Source organism: Heterodontus francisci, chromosome 34, assembly GCF_036365525.1.
Source record: "Heterodontus francisci isolate sHetFra1 chromosome 34, sHetFra1.hap1, whole genome shotgun sequence".
NCBI lineage: Eukaryota > Metazoa > Chordata > Chondrichthyes > Heterodontiformes > Heterodontidae > Heterodontus > Heterodontus francisci.
This window is the reverse complement of record NC_090404.1, coordinates 30,856,816-30,866,728: the sequence shown is the minus strand read 5'-3', so window position 1 is coordinate 30,866,728 and position 9,913 is coordinate 30,856,816.

Genomic DNA, 9,913 nt, shown 5'->3' with positions numbered 1-9,913 from the left:
TTCCCTCAGTTCCATTCCCCTCCTTTCCCGCCATAACCCTGCACATTCTTGCCCCAGTTTGAACAACAGCCATTATCACCCACAATTTCCTTACTCCATCATCCCTTTTATCAGTACATCACTCTGTATTCTAACATATCACAGCCCGAGCTGTGTCTCTGTAATTGTTATCGACCTGTTTACATCTCTGACTTCTCCAGCTCTGATGAATAATCACTGACCTGAAGCTTTAATTGGGTTTCTCTCTCCACAGAGTAGTACTTCTGAGTACTTTCTGCTTTTATTCAGCAAGTAAGTCATGTTTGTGAGAGTTGCCACAGCAGCAAGAACTTATTATTTTCTGGTCAGGAATCAAACTCATACAATGCCTGTAATGAGCACTGAATCCTAAACGCACAACCAGTGAAGCTCAGCAATTCCCCTTCAGGTTAGTTGCTTTTCCCATTTTTTCACTTTAAGCAGGAATTTTTTTTCCTGATTCTGTGAAAATCTGAGTTCTGCCACCATCACTTTATACACAGAAATCTGTTTCAGATGAATGATACCAAACCACATTCCAACTCATTCGTTGAAGCTGCCATGTCTCTTCAAAGCAATGCAAGGATCTTAATTAAAATACTTTTTTCTGGTTGTTTTCCATGTTTATTTCTCACTCATTTTTTATCTTTTGTTTCGTTTCAAATGAAGCCACAATATCGATAAATTTTAATATTTCCAATTGGTGGGGGGGGGGGGGGAAACTGGTGTTGTGTGAATATGTCTAATAGGACACAGCAGCTGTCGGTTTTATTGGTGATATCTACAGACAACCAACTGAAGAAAAGTGATGCAAACTCGCTGTGAACCTCCGTAGGGAAGCCCCATTAAATTTCAATTACAACACCTTAACCACTCAGCCATCACAAGTCAATGCCTAGCTTCCTCTGTAATTAAATCATCGGTACAATGCATTAGGCAATTGCCTTCGACTAGACATATTCTGGGGAATCATTGTCTTTGAGCCTTGAGTTGAGCTGCATCTCCCAGTGTATGTTAAAATTAACATGATGGAATCAGTGAATTTTACAGCACAGAAGGAAACCTCTCGACCCGCCGAGCCTGCACCGGCTCTTTGGAAGATCAGTCAGTTTAATCCCACAATCTAGCCTTTCTCCATCACCCTGGAAATCAGTCCTCTTCTCTTCTCGCTATTCTCTGTTTGACCCTCAGCAAATTATGCATCCACGCTGTCACTGATCCTTTAATGCCATCCGCTCCAGTTTTCTAGGACGTCGATTATGTGGTATTTCACCAAATGCCTTTTGAAAGTCAATCTTCACAACATCAACCTCACTACCGCTACCCTCACCAACATTCTCCGTTACTTCATCAAAGAACACATTTCACAGAAGAGCTCCAACTGCCATGAAAACAAAACCCAGTTCCTCAGTTCACATCCCTTGTCTCAGAAGATTCTGCAAACAAATATTGTCAACAACCCGCCGTTGCCCTTCCAAAGGCCAGTCCTGCATTTAGAGCATGTGTCAGCCGAGTGGTCACTTAGACCTAAATGTATGGACTGAGCTCAAGGCCCAAATGAACATTGGTGTGAATGGAAGATATGCAACCTAGAAACAGCGGTGGTAGCTGAGAAATATTAAAGGCTTTAAGAACATGAAAGTGAATGTTATAGTCGACTAAGCTGCAATAAAATGAAATGGAAGCAAATCAGTATTAATAGTGGAAGGAGTAATCTGAGAGAAGAGTCGAGTTTTAATGTGGGGAGTGAAGCACAGGCATATGTAAGTGCGATGATGTAAAAGGAGTCAATAGCTTTTCTCCATCAGGAAGAAATACATTTTCATGGAGTAAATATTGGTTATTTGCTGCATTCCATTAGCAGGTGCTGTTGTGTATTGATTGTAATATAGGTCAAGCATTGTTTAGGGAGTCTTAGGAGTCTTTGCAGGGCTAAATAATAACTCGCTTCTTATATACATATAATTACTTACACTCTCCAAAAGCCTCTCGAGCTAGTACACCTCGTGCTGCTTCTACCTTCTTCCAAGCCGAACAACCAAGTGACTATAACATCATGAACACTAAAGTGGGAGGGGGTTATACTCACTGCCTCAACGTTAACCCTTTCAGACCCTTATACTACAGGTGCAGTAGCAGGTTTAAGACATAAAGCAAGCTGCGCCTTGATTTGGTTTGAATCAGTGTTGCTGCGACCACAACACAGAGTATTCACCATTATACAGTCACAGTCCCACCAAATCAGTTGTGATAGTGTTACGACTGAGGTGGGAGGAATACACTGTTAATTCAGTCCCACTTCTCCACAGGTCACAACATATTCTTTAATATTATCCACTTGTTGAAACAGTCAGTCAGATACACTATTTTCCCCATAATAGAGCACATTAACCAGGTTTCTTTACCGAATAACAACATGAACAGTTTATTATAGAACAAGTGTTAATGAAGTAAAACAAAATGACATAGATTATTACAAAAAAAAAACTAACATTAAAAACGTCCCTTCACACACACACACACACACACACACACACACACACATTCCAGTTTACTGAAAAAAAAGTTTAAAAAAGATTTACATCAGTGCTCTATTACAGACAAAAACACACTCGGGCACATCACTTGCCCACTCCTGAAAACATAGCAGATGTGACATACTGTGCCAAACTGGCACACAGTCCAACCTCTGAGCACACACAGGTAGGATCTTTGGGAATCTTCCAGAAGTAATGCTCTCTTCAGGCAGTGTTGAAAAGTAATTTTGCAGGCATTCTTGAAATACAAGAAGCAAGACAAATAGACACACGGAACTTCACAGAGTCTTTTAGGGAAATGCGAGAAAGCGAGCTGGGGTTGTATTCTTCTGTTCTTCCTTGGAAAGCACTCCTTTATCTTTCCTTTTTTGACCGTATTTTTAGAAAATTCAGCAAGAATCTGGTCTCTTGCTCCAGAAGGTAAAACACACGCGCACTGACTGACAACCAGAGAACTTGTCCACTTTCTGCCCAGTCAGATGTTCTATTACTACTGGACTTGTCCAATCAAAAGCCACGCTTGTCAATTTCTGCCCATCTTTTACCTGAGCCATGTGACAAGCAGCAACACTGTTGCCAATCCAGCTCTCACTGCCCCCGTGATTAAAAAATCGATCCAACATTTATTTAGCTTATCTATAACATGACGTTTTAAAAATATATATTTTTAACAAAGCAGAGTCACTTTCATAACAATAGTCAGATCACTGCATTGATGGTTACAGAAAGATCTTTCTGATGAAGAGTATCTCTCCACAAAAGCTATCGGACCTGCTGAAAATTTCCAACACACTTTGCTTTTATTTTAATCTTTCCCTTATAGCAGCTTTGATGACAATACAACACCAAGTATGGTAGCAGAGAGATTAGAACCCCCATCGCTAAAAAGAGCAGTACACAACCCCACCTCCTGAGACTGCATGATCACACCAACATGGCTGTGGTGATAGTGCTGATGATTGACAATTGAAAGTGAGCTTTCTTGCTGTGTGCTGTCTGAGTCCAGGGCTTCATAATGAGAATGCAGGAAGTAAGAAAGCTTTCCGAGTCGTGGTCTTGGGACGATGTGGCCAAGAGGTTAAGTCAGCATATCGCAAATCTATTACACCCTGCTCACATGGTTTTGAATTCCATCTTCACGGTCACTGTGCGAAAGACTCAATGTGTTTTACCTTTTTTTCCACACATCCAAGGTTCTTGCATCCTTCCCCATGCCACAGTGGGGGAGTTATGCTTTGCTGCCTTACTGTGTTTGCTCAAATTTGCAGCACCATAATTTCCACCCAAACTCTTCCTTGCATGGAGGTGCAGAGAGTGTAAGATCTGAGCTATGTAAAGTATCAAAGTGAATAATTGTCTCCTGGTGAAAGGAATATCTCTCCATAGATGCTGCCTGACCTGTTGAATGTTGCCAGCATTGTCTGTTTTTAATCTTGTGTTTTCGTGATAACAATCGGTTTTGACTTGCCTCAAGGGCACAGCTCCTGCCACAACTTTTCTGTGCTCTTCTCACGCACAAGTTTGCTCTTTATTTCATGCAGTTTTTTGCATATTTATATGCAGTTCTGAAGAAGGGTCAGTGACCTGAAACGTAAACTCTGTTTCTCTCTCCACAGATGCTGCCAGACCTGCTGAGTATTTCCAACATTTCTTGTTTTCATTTCAGAATTCCAAAATCTGCAGTATTTTGCTTTTATTTGCTTTTTATTTTCCTGCACACGCTGTAAAGTCAGCCGTTTCCACACACATCGGCCTGCACCATGGCTTTTCTCATGGTTTCAGGGAGTCTAAGTGTTTCTTAGTGAATTCACAAGTGCACGAGGATCACCGATGCTGGAAGGGAATGAATAAAAGTGGTTAACATGTTACCCAGGGGAACTGAAGGCTGTAAGTGTGTACTAGTGAGAGGAAAGGGATTTTAAAATCTATTGAAGAGATTAGAGACAGAGCCTATTGGAGAAGATCATGAGCTTATGGAGAATCAAAGCATCTAAGGAACGCTCAGGATCTATCAGAGAGGATAAGGAACAACCAGGATGTATCAAAGCAGGTAAGGAACGCTCAGGGGTTATTGACGATGGTACCAGACATTGAGGAAGTATCAGAGAAGGTATGGGGCGCTCAGGATGTATCAGATAGGATAAGGAATGTTCAGGATGTATCAGAGGGTGTAATGGACGCTCAGAACGTATCAGACAGAGTATGTTATACTCAGGAAATATCAGATAATGTAAAGGACACTCTTGCACCCCAACTGATTAGCTCAGTCCCTTTGATATAGAAACTTTAAGTGTAATATCATTAAGATTAATGGATTGATTGGATTGATAGAGTGAAATTATCTGCTTGTGGAGTTCTGAACAAGGAGGGATAGCTAGAAATAATAAAGTACTCCACACACACTGGAACAATACTGGAAAAATCAGGATAGGGATAAGGACACTCAGCCATGTATAGGATAAACTCACAGGTAATGACAGCAAAATGACCATAATATTGAATAACTAATTTACCTCCATATTTACCAGGGACTCTACCAGACTGGATATGATGTTAGATGAAGAGATCGACAGAGAAATGAAGGCATTGCGGATACAATGCAATAATCTTTTTTTTTTAATTCATTCATGGGATGTGGGCATCGCTGGCCAGGCCAGCCTTTACTGCCCATCCCTAATTGCCCTTGAGAAGGTGATGGTGAGCTGCCTTCTTGAACCACTGCAGTCCATGTGGGGTAGGTACACCAACAGTGCTGTTAGGAAGGGAGTTCCAGGATTTTGACCCAGTGACAGTGAAGGAACAGCGCTATAGTTCCAAGTCAGGATGGTGTGTGACTTGGAAGGGAACTTGCAGGTGGTGGTGTTCCCATGTATTTGCTGCCCTTGTCCTTCTAGTTGGTAGAGGTAACGGGTTTGGAAGGTGCTGACTAAAGAGCCTTGGTGCGTTGCTGCAGTGCATCTTGTAGAGAAGATAAAATCTTTGCACTCGATGGTTCAAGGGAGGAGATGGCAGAGGCATGATATGTGTAGAGACTTGCATTTATATAGCCCCTTTCATGACATGAGGACATCCTAAGGTGCTTTACAGCCAATGAAGTACTTTTGAATGTAGTCACTGGTGTAAATTGAGAAACGTGGCACCCAATTTACGCACAGCAAGATCCCACAAACAGCAATGTGATAATGACCAGATAATCTGTTTTCATTTTAAATGATATTTACTAAGGGATAAATGACAAACCCTCACTTCTCACCATTTCTACAACAGACAGACAATTAGACCAGTTTTAGAAACTGGGCTGGACAGGTAGATCAGAGATAGATTTTGAAATGTTTCACTCTGATGACTCAGAATCGAGCAACTCCTTTTCCTCTTCAGTAAAGAGAGACCGGCAGGCGGCTCCCAGACATAGCTCAGGCCGGGACCGGCAACTCTGCACCGGTAGTGGCTGGATTAGGGAGCAGGGATCCTGAGCTGTTGTTGAGGTGGTTTGGCTGCTGCTGCTTCCACCTCTCACACTCTGAGAGTCCCGGCGGTGATCTGTAACTGATCTCACTCCCAGGGTTGGGCTTTATCTTCTCAGAGTGGACCTCATGGTGCAGCAGTAGTGCATCTCACTCCAGGCAGAAATCATGCGTTAAAGTCATGTAGGGGGTCATAGAGTTTTCACAGTTACTGGTTCCTGGATTTTGTGCCAGACATCAGGAGTTAAGCTTTTGAGGGGCTTGGATAGAATGGAGATGAAGGGGCCATTTACCTTAGCAGAGAGGTCAGTGACGAGGGGGCATAGATTTAAAGCGATTGGTAGAAAGATTAGAGCAGAGATGAGGAGCACTTTTTTCACCCACGTTGTAGCGGGGGTCTGGAACCAACCCTAAAAGGGTAGTTGAGGCAGAAACCTTCAATGCATTCAAAAGGAATCTGGACATGCACCTCAAGTGTTGTAATCTGCAGCACTATGGAACAAATGCTGGAAGATTGGGATTAGAATAAGTGGATCATTTTCAACTGGCGCAGACACGATGTGCCAAGTAGCCTCTTTCTCCACTGTAAACTTTCTATGATTCTATAAATTTGCAAAGATTAGCGTTTGGTCAGTGGATTAGACAAATTTTAAGAACCAGCAAAGAATGAAGAAAATGAGGGAAAATGTAGAGTATGAGAGAAAACTAGCTAGTCATATAAAAACGGATAGCCAATGTTTTGACAAGTATGCAAATAGGAAAAGTGCAATGAAAGCTAGTGTTGGTCCGCTAGAGAGTGCATTTGGGGAATTGTTAGTGGAGAACAAAGAAATGATGGAAGCATTGAACAGGTATGTTGTGTCTGCTTTCCCTGGCAAAGGGTGACTTCGAAAACCTGCCAAATGTACTTGAAAATTAAGAGATGAAATGGAGGGAGGAACTGAAAAAAAATCACTGCCACTGGGTAAAAGCTACTGGGAAAACTGTTAGGCCTAAAGGCTGACAAGTCCACAGGACCATATGGCCTGCATCCTAGGGTCTTAAAAGATGTGGCTGCAAAGAGAGTAGAGGCTTTGTTTACAATCTTTCAAAAATTCCTTAGATTCTGGAAGGAACCCAGTGGATTGGAAAATTCCAAATTCAAGAAAGGAGGCAGACACAAAGCCGGAAACTATAGGGAAATTACTGGAATCGATTATTAAAGAGGTTATACTTGGAAAATCACAATAGGATCAGACAGAGTGAACATGGTTTTGTGAAAGGGAAATTGTGTTCAATTAATTTATTACAGTTCTTCAAGGAAGTACCAAGCAAGGTGGATAAAAGGAAACCTATAAATATGGTGGACTTAGATATCGAAAAGGCATTTGATAAGATGCTACTTCAAAGATTCCTACACAACATAAGAGTATATGGTGTAGGGGATAACATATTAGCCTGGATAAAAGACTGGTTAGTTAGCAGGAATCAGAGAATCGGGAAAAGGGGCTTTTTCAGGTTGGCAAGCTATAATGAATGGAGTGTCACAGGAATCAGTGCTGGGGCCTCAGCTATTTGCAATTTATATCAATGACTTGGCTGGAGGTGCCGATTTTATGATAGCTAAATTTGCCAATGACACCAAGCTAGGTAGGAAAGAAAGTTGAAAACAGGAGATAACGAGTCGACAAAAGGATAGATTACGTGAGTAGGCAAAATTTCACAAATGTGGAAAAATCTGAACTTGTCCGCTTTGGCAGGAAGAATAGAAAAGCCGTATATTATTTAAATGGAGCGAGATTGAGGAACTCAGTGGTACTTAGGGATGTGGTTGCCCTGGTACATGAATCACAAAAGGTTAGTATGCAGGTACAGCAAGTGATTAGGAAGGCAAATGGAATGGGATTATTGCAAGGGGAATCCGGTATAAGAGTAGCAAGTTCTGATGAAAGCTCACTAACCTGAAAAGTTGACTCTGCTTCACTTCCACACATGCTGCCAGACTGGCTGTATATTTCCAGCATTTCTTGTTTTTATTATATAAGAGTAGCAAGGTTCTACTGTAGCTGTACAGGGCCTTGGTGAGACCATATCTGGAGTATTGTGTACATTTTCAGTTTCCTTTTATGAAGAAAAATATAACTGCCCTCGAAACACTCAGAGTAGGTTCACTCGACTAATTCCGGGGATGAAGACCTTATCTTATGAAGAAAGGTTGAGGTCAAGTATGTTTTTCCCTCGTGTTGGTTCCCTCACCACCTGCCGCAGACCCAGTCTAGCAGCTATGTCCTTTAGGACTCGGCCAGCTCGGTCAGTAGTGGTGTTACCAAGCCACTCTTGGTGATGGACATTGAAGTCCCCCACCCAGAGTACATTTTGTGCCCTTGCCACCCTCAGTGCTTCCTCCAAGTGCTGTTCAACATGGAAGAGTATGAGTCATCAGCTGAGGGAGGGCGGTAGGTGGTAATCAGTAGGAGGTTACCTTGTCCATGTTTGACCTGATGCCATGAGACTTCATGGGGTCCGGAGTCGATGTTGAGGACTCCCAGGGCAACTCCCTCCCTACTGTATACCACTGTGCCACCACCTCTGGTAGGTCTGTCCTGCCGGTGGGACAGGACATACCCGGGGATGGTGATGTCAGTGCCTGGGATATTGTCTGTAAGTATGATTCAGTGAGTATGACTATGTCAGGCTGTTGCTTGACTAGTCTGTGGGACAACTCTCCCAACTTTGACACAAGCCCCCAGATGTTAGTAAGGAGGACTTTGCAGGGTCGACAGGGCTGGGTTTGCCGTTGTCATTTCCGGTGCCTAGGTCGATGCTGGATGGTCCATCCGGTTTCATTCCTTTTTATTGACTTCGTAGAGGTTAGGTACAACTGAGTGGCTTGCCAGGCCATTTCAGAGGGCATGTAAGAGTTAACCACATTGCTGTGGGTCTGGAGTCACATGTAGGCCAGACCAGGTAAGGACAGCAGATTTCCTTCCCTGAAGGACATTAGTGAACCAGATGGATTTTTACGACAATTGACAATGGTTTCATGGCCATCATTAGACTGGCTTTTAATTCCAGATTTATTAATTAAATTCCACCTGCTGCTGTGGTGGGATTCGAAGCCATGTCCCCAGAGGAATACCCTGGGTCTCTGGTCCAGTGATAATACCACTATGCCACCGCCTACCCTAAATACCACAAGCTGAGAATGTACAAGTTTCAATTTCCAAAACATACAAACCTTCTCTATGTGGCTAATGTGAAATGTGCAAGGCAATACACGGCCACCATACATCAACAGAAACAACTGATACGCATCAAATTCTGCCACTTTCATGTGGGATCTCCTTCTGCTTCTATCATTGCTTTTCCTCCAGCTCTCTCTGCTCCTCCAGCTCCTAGGTCAATTAGCTGCTTGATGCAAACACACAAATTCATGATTTCCAGCTTTACCTGGAAAGCAGGGAGTGGGAATGAAAGATGCAGGATATCGAGAAGTGATGGGTTTTACAGATAACAGGATAAATAAGCACCAGGATCTCATCTTCCTGCTTCTTCCAGATACTGAATATAGGAATGTGCAAGAGTTGTTCCCATTAGCAATTGAGCTACCAACACTTTTTTCTTTCAGCAGATATAACTCAAGGCGATACCTAACAGGCCAGTGATAACGGTGAATGTTTTGATGAGCTGAGTTGCAGTGAGGGATTGGCACCATTTAAAATGTCATTAAGCAGGTCTGGTTCCAAATCGCATAACAGAAATGACACGAAAACGTCTCACTGAATTCTTCAGTGTCATGATGTCAAAAGGCAAGGACACAAGACAAGAAAATATATTGAGCTGTAGTAGATTGTAAGATGTCAGAATAAGGAAGTTAAGGATAGTGAGTTAAGGACTGTACAAATCTGCAAAGTT